The 10816-nt window shown below is 40.5% G+C and overlaps 1 protein-coding gene across 1 annotated transcript in view; it reads right to left on the bottom strand.

The window, feature by feature from the left end:
- Nucleotides 1–10816, bottom strand: part of LOC102861291 (interleukin-1 receptor accessory protein-like 1-like) — a 1697309-nt gene that overhangs the window by 560171 nt on the left and 1126322 nt on the right. The window lies entirely within an intron of this gene.

Genomic DNA, 10816 nt, shown 5'->3' with positions numbered 1-10816 from the left:
CCAGTCCCCCTGAGAAAGGGGAGAGGCTTGCAGAGCCCATCTTATCATGTACTATCAAAAAAGTACACTGTACTCAAAAGTAGTTCTCATCTGTCTCATCAACCTGTTGAAGGAACAACAGTACAAGCCCTGAAGTGCACCTTTTGTCTCTCTCCTTTCATGTCTATGATACGATGTCTGGATAAGACTGACCTGTTACCCATAACAAAAAAAACTTGTGAGCAAGATGCTGTGAGCATCTACTTTTGCATGTGAATGGAAGACAAAAACCTTACCTAAACTTTCATCTCTGTAAATTCCAAAAGAGATGTAGCTATTTTATGGTTAGGATTCCCCTATTCTCATTTTCTCACCTTTCTGTCTTGTCTTCCTTTTTGCTTAGTGTGCCAAGGGCTTCTCTATAATTTTCCATATCATTTTGAAGCTGAATGTTTTACTTGTGATTTTCCAATTTTTGTGTACCTCCAATTATTTTGCCTTTTCTAGATGCATTTCTGTCTTTTTATTCCTGATTACAGTGTAAGCTCATGGTTTTCCTTAGACTTGTTAATATGATGAATGATATAAATGGATTCCACATAAGTCATTCTTGCAACCCTACTTGGTCACTATACACAATCTTCTTATTAATGTAGTGTTGAAGTCTGTTCAATTTTATTTTTATTTTGGATTAATTCTCTTCAATGGCATGAAGAAGACACAAAAATGAAATCTTCAATGGTCTCTTAACCATAATTAGGCAAAAATACATAACTTCTATTTTACTAATTCCTTGTTATTGATCCATTTATAGCATCTTCCCTTTCAATTTACTCCATGAAGATTCATTTGATATTGCTCTGGTTCACTAAGCTCCTTTATATCTGACACTTCCATGCACTCACTATAAGTGCGTTTGTAAGGTTCCCTCTCTGCTTAGGATCCAGACTTCCACACATCCTTGCTGAAGGTGCTGTGAAATTGCACAACTAACCCAAAGGCCATGCCTCCCTGGGAGGTTCAAATCCATCAGCCTATCTACAAGATAAAGATGTGCCATTTCTTCCTGTACAGCTTTGGAAATCACCTGAAGTTGGTTCCTATTCAAAGGCAATGAGTATTTTTCTGAAGACATCTGAAGGGGCAGCCCCTTCATCCCTACTGAGTTCTGCCAGAAGAAAACAGACAACTTCAGCCACAGTGTCCGTGACTTTGTCACTGCAAGGAGTGTAACAAATCTGATCACTCTTATTATGCAGCCACCTTCCTAAACAGACGTTGATTTCAACCCTCACCTTCCATCTCCTTTGACTACTTTTCTTTCCTGGCCATAAGGCGCCTTGTACAGCTTTTTGTTTCATAACAATATTACAGCCACTCAGAGCCTCAGGTGACTTCTCTTCAGTCGGCAGCCAGATTTGAGAAGCCCCTCGGTGGGGCAAGGAGAATGCATGTACAGTGCTTCCTGGGACCAGCAAGACAAACAGCTTACCTGCTACGGGGAGCTACCATCCTCTTGTAACAGTTTTAAAGCTCAGAGATTGTCCATCTGTGGTATGGCATCTGCCTCTGCTTGCCCTGGGCTTCTAGACAGAATTTTCCTTCTCTATAAAGCAGTCTGGAGATTTCCGATGAAGGCACAGTAACTTTTTTTTTTTAATTCCTTCACATCTCACGGCTCAGCCTTTTTAAGTTCAAGCTCCTTTTCTGCTCACTCTTTAAGTATTCTTCTAGAGATTGCTTTGACTTTTAGAAACAATTAAAATTAATTAGGAGTGAAGTTTAGTAAGGGATTAAGTTGAACATTATCACTTTGGGCCAAAGTTTCTTCAAGAAAGCAATCTTTAATTTCTGCTTTATAAACTGGCATATGAAACCAATTCTGCAAGGGAAGCTCAAAGTGTGCCTTCACTAGTGTATCAATGAAACAAAGAATATGATTTGCTGCAATACCCCTACTGATCTGGACATGTATGCACTCCTTGTTATGCTTATTTAAGAAATCTAAAAGCAGTGATGTCTCTGGTTAATTTATTTAAAGGCTGATGCTGAAAGACAGCTGGTAGTATTGATCTTAGCGTTCTAAATTTATACTGAACGTGTTACAAGTGTATACAAAGTTGACTACAATGACAATTGCTAAAGAAAATGTACCAATGGAAGCAGAACAATTTGTCTGTAATGACCACTCTGAAAGCTACATTAATGTATTTGGTATTAAGCTAATTCCTGATAGTACTCTTGTGTGATGAATCAGAGATGAAAGTCATGCTTCTAATTAACTTAAATTGGACACAAATATCCATATCTATATCTATATATATGTATTTCAAGTTTGAAGACACTCTAACAGACAGTGGTGTGTGAAATTCCGTTTGCTCGGGTACTTTTCATTTCTCTTTTACACTTTAGACTAAACTGACAGTTAATTAACAACCTAGCCCAAGAAGTATTTCTAGTGATAATCAACAAAAGCTATTGTCAAAGAACAGAAGTCTCACCATGAACCAAAAAGAGTACTTACGAGACAGAGTACATGGAAATCTTGTGATTAAAACACAAGTTGCTATACAAATATATGTCTGATTTTGTATTTTATGCTATACAATTCACTTGCCTTTTCAAAATCTATATATGTCTCTAAAAATGGAGTCAACATAAATATGTTTGTGTACACAGAGCTCTGATAATGACCTCTGGTAACCTAAAGATGGCACCTCTCTGGTGGATTACAACAAGTGGCTCCATAGGAGAAATATAGAAGTCTCTTCCTGTGCTGTTACAGCCACCAGAAAAACCTGCTGGAGAGTCAGCTATGAGTCAGTTATGACTTGATAGCAGAAGAAGTTTTATTTGTTGTATGTACACACACACACACACACACACTTGTGTACACAAATGTATTTCTCTGATCATAAAAGAAAGACTTCTTGGGGGGATGGGAATGAATAGATATACCTCAGCTCAATGCGTTGACTAGGAATTGAAGCTGGGCTAACTTTGTGGAAGGCAGCTGAGCTCACATAAAACCTATACCTAGGCGCCTGCGTGAACAGAACAAAGGAACAGTGCATGGTTTGAAATCCAGCAATTTGTGCATTAGGGCTGTATCCCTTCAAGAAGTTGAACCGTATGAAGAATATTCCAGGCAGGATCATAAGACTAATCTACAACCTCTATTACATCTCTATTATACAAGTGGACACAACCTTGCTCTCTGAGAGTGAAGATGGCTTGATGATGGTTTTTGCTGCAAAATATCAAAGACTGCAGTCTTCAATATGGTATATCTCAACAAAGAAAACCCAAACCCTCACCACCAGATCAATAAGCAGCATCATGATGTTGTTGTTGTTGTTGTTATGTGCCGTAGAGTCGTTTTCGACTCATAGCGACCCTATGCACAACAGCCCTAAACCCTGCTCTATCCTGCGCCAACCGCACTGCCTTTGACACACCCATCCTGATTACCCCAGTCACCGAATCAATCCATCTCATAGAGGGTCTTCCCCTCCTGCGCTGTCCCTCCACCCTACCAAGCATGATGTCCCTCTCCAAGGACCCGTCCCTCCTGGCAACATGTCCAAAGTATGTCAGACGAAGCCCCAGAATCCTTGCCTCCAAGGAGCAGCCTGGTTTAATCCTCTCCAAGATGAATCTGTTTGTTTTCCTGGCAGTCCATGGTACATTCAGAACTCTTCTCCAGCACCACAGCTCAAAAGCATCCACTCTCCTTCTGTCCTCCCTAGTCATTGTCCAACTCTCTGAGGCATAACAAGCGATTGCAAATACCATGGCCTGTATCAGGTGCACCTTAGTCTCCAGAGAGACACCGTTGTTCCTGAGTACTTTAGAGAGGTCCCTAACAGCAGACTTTCCCATCGCGATACACTTTTTGATTTCCTGACTGCTGGTGCCAAGAGTGTTGACTGTGGAGCTGAGCAAACTGAAGCTGTGAACAATCTCAATCTCTTCGCCATCCATCCTGACGCTGCCAATTGGTCCAGTGGTGAGAATCTTTGTCTTCTTGACATTGAGCCTTAGTCCATACTGAAGGCTGCAGTCCCTGACCCTTTGCAGCAAGTGCATGAGGTCCTCCTCAGTTTCAGCAAGCAGGGTTGTGTCATCTGCATCACGCAGATTGTTAATAGATCTTCCACCAATTCTGATGCTACAGTTCTCCTCATAGAGCCCAGCTTCTCGGATAATCTGCTCTGCATACATGCTGAAAAGGTATGGAGACAGGATGCAACCCTGGCGTACACCCTTCCCAATTGTGAACCATGCAATTTTAAACATCATGATAGATGGATAAAAGACTGAAATGGTGATTTCCTCTTACTTGGATCTACAATCAATAGTCTTGATATCAAGAAATCAAAAGACACATTGCATTAGCAAAATCTGTTGTCAGTGACTTCTCCCAAGTATTAAAAAACATTAATGTCAGTTTAGTAACTAAGGTGCACCTTATCCAAACCATTGTTGTTGTTAGGTGATGCCAAGTTGAGTGCCACTCAAGTGACCCCATCAACAAGAGATCTGTGAACAGTGTCTTATCTTGTGCCATACTCATCATTTCTGACATACTTGAGCCCGTTGGACTAAGGATTACAGAAGAATTGCTATCTTTGAGTTCTGGTGTTGGAAGAGAGTACTGAATAGCCCATAGAGAACAAACAGGTTTGATTTGCTGGAAGTGTGACCAAGCTACTCCTTCAAGTAAGGATGGTGAAACTTCATCTCACACACTTTCAGCATGTTGTTATGATGGGCCAGTCTTTGGAAAAGGTTAAGAGAGGAAGACCTTCTACAGGATGGACTGGCACAAGCTAGGGTTCAATTCCATTGTTTATCGGGTTGATAACAGCCGCAGCTGAATTGACAGCATATAACAACAACAATCTATCTCCTGTGTTGGCCAGTTCATGTAACTGTAAATTGGGAAATGTTTTAAGAATTTCCACAAGAACAGAGTCTTTACAGATGCAAAAATGAAGTAGAATCGAAAGACCAAAATAAACTGAAAGCATTGATGTGCATAATTATTTGAAATTACATTGAAAATGTCTTGATGGCAGTTTGATTATCATTATGGATTATATGGAAACATAGTAACACTTTTGGATGAAAGAGATAGTTGTTTGGGATTTACAACCTTATCTTTCTTTTCAAGCATGCAAGAGACCCAAAGGAAAGGCAGACTGTTTGGATGAAATGGCTTTTCATGTTATTGTTTTTGTTATTGTTATATACCACTGATTTGGAGCATCTCATAGCTGATCCTCCATCTAGTTTTCATAGGTAGTAAACCATATGGGAGGAGTTTGCCCATCTTTTTCCTTGTGAAGCTGGTGGATTTGAACCCTGTACCTTTCGGTTAACACCACAACTTCTTACCACTAAGCCACAGGAGCTCTCTTAAGTGGAATTTGAACAAATGCTTAAAGAAATAGCTAAGTGTGATGGATAGAATTGGCCAAAGAAAAGAAATACGGCTTTAACTCTCAGTATGCATTTTCTTCATTTTATCTACTTAAATTTCTCATGTGCTATGGACTCGATTTTGACTCATAGTTACCCTAGAAGACAAACAGAATTGCTAGCATGGTGTTCTAGTGTTTTGGGTTACAGTCTTTTCAGTCACTTGCTATACATCTGGACAATGACTAAGGATGACAGAAGAACTGATACCTTTGAACTGTGGTGTTGGAGAACAGTGCTGAATATTCCATGGCCTTCCAAAAGAAGTAACAGATTTGCTTGTTGGAGGCAAAGATCATGAAGCTTTGCCTCACTTTGGGTATATTGCTAGGAGGGGCTATTCCTTGGAGAGGGACATGATGCTGGGAAGGGTGGAGGGTCGGTAAAGAAGAGGAAGACCCTCAACCAGGTAGATTGACACAGTGACTGCAGCAATGGGCTTGATGGTGCTGGACATTGTGAGTATGGCACAGGATAGAACAGGGTTCATATTTATCATTTAGAGGGTTGCTGTGAATCATAGGCAACGGCACCTAGCAACAATTCTTTAAGAGAGCATTCACCAGGTCTTTTTCCCTCAGAGCCACTAGGCTATGTTTGAACTCTAGACCTTTCAGTCAGAAACTAAGCACTTAACCATCATGCGACCAGAGTTCCTTCTTAAATGTGTTACCCAAACCACATCTGGATGTACTACCTCATATGATGCTCATAGCCATCCTCTGAAAAGATCTACATTATAGAAGGAGGCATGGCAGCACTTAATTAAAATTAAACCCACAACTCATTGTTAGAGAGTCACAACCAACTCGTAGTTGATCTTCCAGCAGTTTGTGGAGACTATAATGTGCAAAGGAGGAGATTGCATATTTCATAAAAGTAGAATTACGTACTGGAAACCGCTTAAGCACTTTCCTCCACTACACACACACACACACACACACACACACACACACATATATAGAGCTAATTTTGATGACACCAAACCTGTAGGACAGAACATAATTTGTCCATAGGATTTCCAAGGCTGTAAATCTTTACAGAACTACATTGCTTCATCTTTTACCAAATAAAGCTTAACTATGCATTCCTTATACTATGCACAGGTGGGGGGGGGCAGACGCAACCAGGAGTCCAAGAGTGTTGCATCTAACTACTGGCTGAGGAAATATATTCAGGACCAATCTATGGACAAAGTGTTGGATAATTTAACTTTTAGATTCAATGTTATTTGCTATGCTGCACTATAATCTTTCTCAACCCTGGTTGTCTACTTAGCACATAGTACACTTCACAGAATGAATACAATCAGTGAAAACTACATTTAATGTGTTTTAGAAACAAAATTAAAAATGCCCTACTCATTATATTCAACATTATCTTCTCATTTCAGACCTTTAATTTTATTTCTCCTTTAACTATTTGGAAATTAATTATGTTTGCAAATTCAGTTGGAAAAATATGAAATTCAAAAACTTTTGACTCAGATATGTTTATATCTTGTCTCATATACATATTTTGTTTCGCTGCTCAGACTTTACATTAAAAATGTAAATTTAATTAGTAGGACATATGCTGAATTACTGAGAACCTGACTTATTCAAAATAAAAAAGCCAAGTGAACTTGTACTTTCAGGAAAATAGGCACTGGTTACTAGTAGACAAAAAAGGAGCTCTGGTAGAAACCAGATAGTCAGAATCCACTCAAAGGTAGTTTGTTGCTGTTATGTGCCCTTGAATCTACACCAACTCATAACTGAGTGTCCAGCAAGTTTTTAGAGGCTCTAACACTGGAGAAGACTGCCCAATTTTCTCCTAAGAAGCTGCTGGTGGATTCAAACCACGTGCCTTGAAATGCAGTTGTTTTAATGTGCCATTGAGCCAATCACAACACATAGCAACCCTATGAACAACAGAGCTCAACCCTGTCCTGTCCTGTGTTATCCTCATTTCCTCTGATATACTTGAGCCCGTTGCTGAATCACTGGTCAATCTATCTCGTTTAGGGTCTTCCTCTCCTTTGCTGACCTTCCCCTTTCCAAAGTATGGTGTCCCTTGTAAGAAATACCCTTCCTAACAACATGTCCAAAGTATGTGAGATGAAGCTTCACTATTCTTGCATCTAATGAACACTCTGGCTGCTCCTTCTCCAAGACATACCTGTTTGTTCTTTTTGCAGTCCGTAGGATATTTAGTACTCTCTCCAGCACCACAACTAAAAGTCATTGATTCTTCTTCTGCCATCCTTATTCACTGTCCAGCTTTTAAATACAGAGACAGTGACTGAAAAGGCCAGGGCCTGAATCAAGTGCACCTTTATCTTCAAACTGACATCATTGCTCCCTAGTACTTTGGAGAGGGCCTCGATAGTAGATTTTCTCAATGCAATACATCTTTTGATTTCTTGACTGCTGTTGCCAAAGGTGTTGACTGTGGATACAAGTAAGATAAAAATGTTGACAACCCAGTCTTCTTCCATTACAGATTCAAAATTCTTCATGTTGATCTTCTGCAGCAAACATTTCAAGTCTTCCTCACTTTTTGCGAGCAAGGTTGTGTCATCTGCATATCGATGATTGTTGAGGAGACTTTCTCCAAAACGGATGCCACTGTCTTCTTCATAGAGTCTAGCTTCTAGAATGATTTGCTCAGTGTACAACTGAATAGATATGGATCAAGGATACATCCCTAATGTACATCTTCCATCATTTTAAACCATGCAGTGCTTCCTTGCTCTATTTGGACAACAGCTTCTTGGTCTATGTATAGATTTAATGTGAGCATTTTTTTAATAAAAAAAGCCTTGGGGTGAGGCATTGTATAACAAAGAAAGAATTTTTCTCTAACTTTCCAAAGAGAAGAGCAACCTGGGGGGGGGAGGTTGGCAGGGAGAAAAGTGCCACAATGAATGAATGGAAATCCAAAGTTCTTGTAAACTTTCATTAAAATTAATAATTTAAAAAAGCCTTGCTATTGCAGTGGAATAAGTATTGGACTATTCAAAAAGTCAGCCATTGGAATTTAACTACCTGCTCTTCAGGACGAAGACATGGCAGTCTGCTTCTGTAAAGATGTACGCCCTTGGAAACTTTATGGAGTAATTCTACCCTGTCCTACAGGGTCGCTTTGAGTTCAACTCAACAACAGTGGGTTTTAGCTATAAAGAAAGCACAATGGGAGTGCACTCACTTAAATTCTTATACCATAGAACCTATTATGAAATCTGATACCTTAGAGGAGAAAAGTAGACTAAGACTATAATGTAAAACTCACTGCCATCTAGTTGGAACTAGCTCACAGCTGACCATCTAATGGGCTATCCAGACTCTAGTGGTCTAACGGTAAAAAAGACACTGCGCTGCAATCCCAAAAACATGATGTTGGAATCCACCAGCCGCTCTGGAGGCAGGTGGACTATCTCCTCCCATGTGACATACTCCCATCTGAAAACCTGCTGGAGAGTCAACTATGAGTCACTTTGACTTGAAGGCACATAACACCCCACCTCAGGGGAGGGAGGAGATTGTGCAGCTTTCTCCAGTAGACGGTGCAGCTGTTGAGTTTGCAGTGCAACTCCTGTTAGACTAAGTCACCAGAGCTCCAAGTAATTAGAGTGCATATGAAGGCAACACAACTCTGCTTGCTGAAACTGAGGAGGACCTGAAGCGCTTGCTGTAGAAGATCAAGGACTGCAGCCTTCAATATGGATTGCAGCCCAACATAAAAAAAACAAACAAACAAAGATTCTTACCTCTGGGCCAATTGGCAGCATTAGCATGGATGGTGAAGAAACTGAGATTGTTAACAGTTTTAGTTTACTTGGCTCCACAGTCAACACTATTGGTACCAGCAGCCAGGAAATCAAGAGATGAATTACACTGGGATAGTCAGCTATCAGAGACCTTTCCAGATTACTGAGGAGCAATGATGTCAGGCTGGATACTAAGGTGCGTCTGATCTGGGCCATAGTCTTTGCAATTGCATGCTATGCATCGAAGAGCTGGACAGTGACTAGGGATGATAGAGAATTGGTGCCTTCAAGCTGTGGTGCTGTAGAAGAGTGTTGAATATACCATGGACTGCTAGGAGAACAAACAGGTTTGTCCTGGAGAGGGTGAAGCTGGACTGCTCGGATTCTGAAGTTTTGTCTGACATACTTTGGGCATGTTGGAAGGAGGGACCAATCCTTGGAGAGAAACATCATGATTGGGAAAGTGGAGGGACAGCGCAGGGGAGGAAGACCCTCGATGAGATGGATCAATTCAGTGATTGGGGTAGTAGGAATAGGTGTGACAATGAGGTTGGCACACGATAGAGCAGAATTTACAGCTCTTGTACATAGGGTCACTGAGTTGCAAGTGACTCAATGGCACATAACAACAACAATGACAAAAAATTCCAAAAGTTATGCACATAAATATGAGAAAGGGCTCGTTTTAATAAGCTTTAATATGAATTAGCCATTTTTAGTAACCAAAAATAACTTCAAAGATCTTTTTTAAAATCTATTATTATTTTTTTTTCATTACAAGGACACACAGCATAAACCACATCCGTTAATCTCTCTGTGTGTGTGTGTGTGTGTGTGTGTGTGTGCATACCCGCTGGATGAAAAGTTACAAGTCAGTTGTTCATTTGAGTGTTGGAGATCTGAAACACAACTTCCCAGTTTAAGAAGAGTTAAGACAAAATTTGTATATGCAAAAAAATTTGCATATGCACAATACTAAATTATATGCTTCCCGGAAAATAGACACACAAGAGGTTCGATTCCGTTTAGGCAACTGGTTCCTGCGAGAGAGTCAGAAAGAGTGAACAGAGAACTGCTTCAGTGAAAATGAACTCTTCATGGACATATGTGATTAACTCTGCTGTGCAATAAAAATTAACATTTAACACTGCAATGATGTAGCAATGCTCTGAAGGTCTCTGGATATGGAGGGACAACCGTTATGTGACAAGAGTGATAATCCGTCATGGTGCTGGGTTTAGATGGCCCATGGCGTGAAACCTAAGTCTAAATGAATGGTCAAATTAGCCTAGAATCCATAAAGGCTGACAAATGTGGTGGTGGTCTTTTTAGGGATGTCAGATCTGTTATCAGGCAATAGTGATATTCACTAACTGTCAGCAGTGTGACTTCTTTCTTGCAAAGGAAATGAGACACATATGTTGTTGTTGTTGCTATGTGCCGTCGAGTCGCCTGCGACTCATAGCGACCCTATGTACAACAGCCCTAAACTCCGCTCTGTCCTGAGCCAATCGCACTGTCTCTGACACTCCCATCCCAATTATCCCAGTCACTGAATCAATCCACCTCATAGAGGGCCTTCCTCTCCTGCGCCGTCCCTCC

Source organism: Elephantulus edwardii, unplaced genomic scaffold, assembly GCF_000299155.1.
Source record: "Elephantulus edwardii isolate Elephantulus edwardi_28Jun2011 unplaced genomic scaffold, EleEdw1.0 scaffold00040, whole genome shotgun sequence".
NCBI classification, from domain to species: domain Eukaryota; kingdom Metazoa; phylum Chordata; class Mammalia; order Macroscelidea; family Macroscelididae; genus Elephantulus; species Elephantulus edwardii.
Note: the sequence above shows the minus strand (reverse complement) of the source record. Positions and strands in the feature narration are given on the sequence as shown.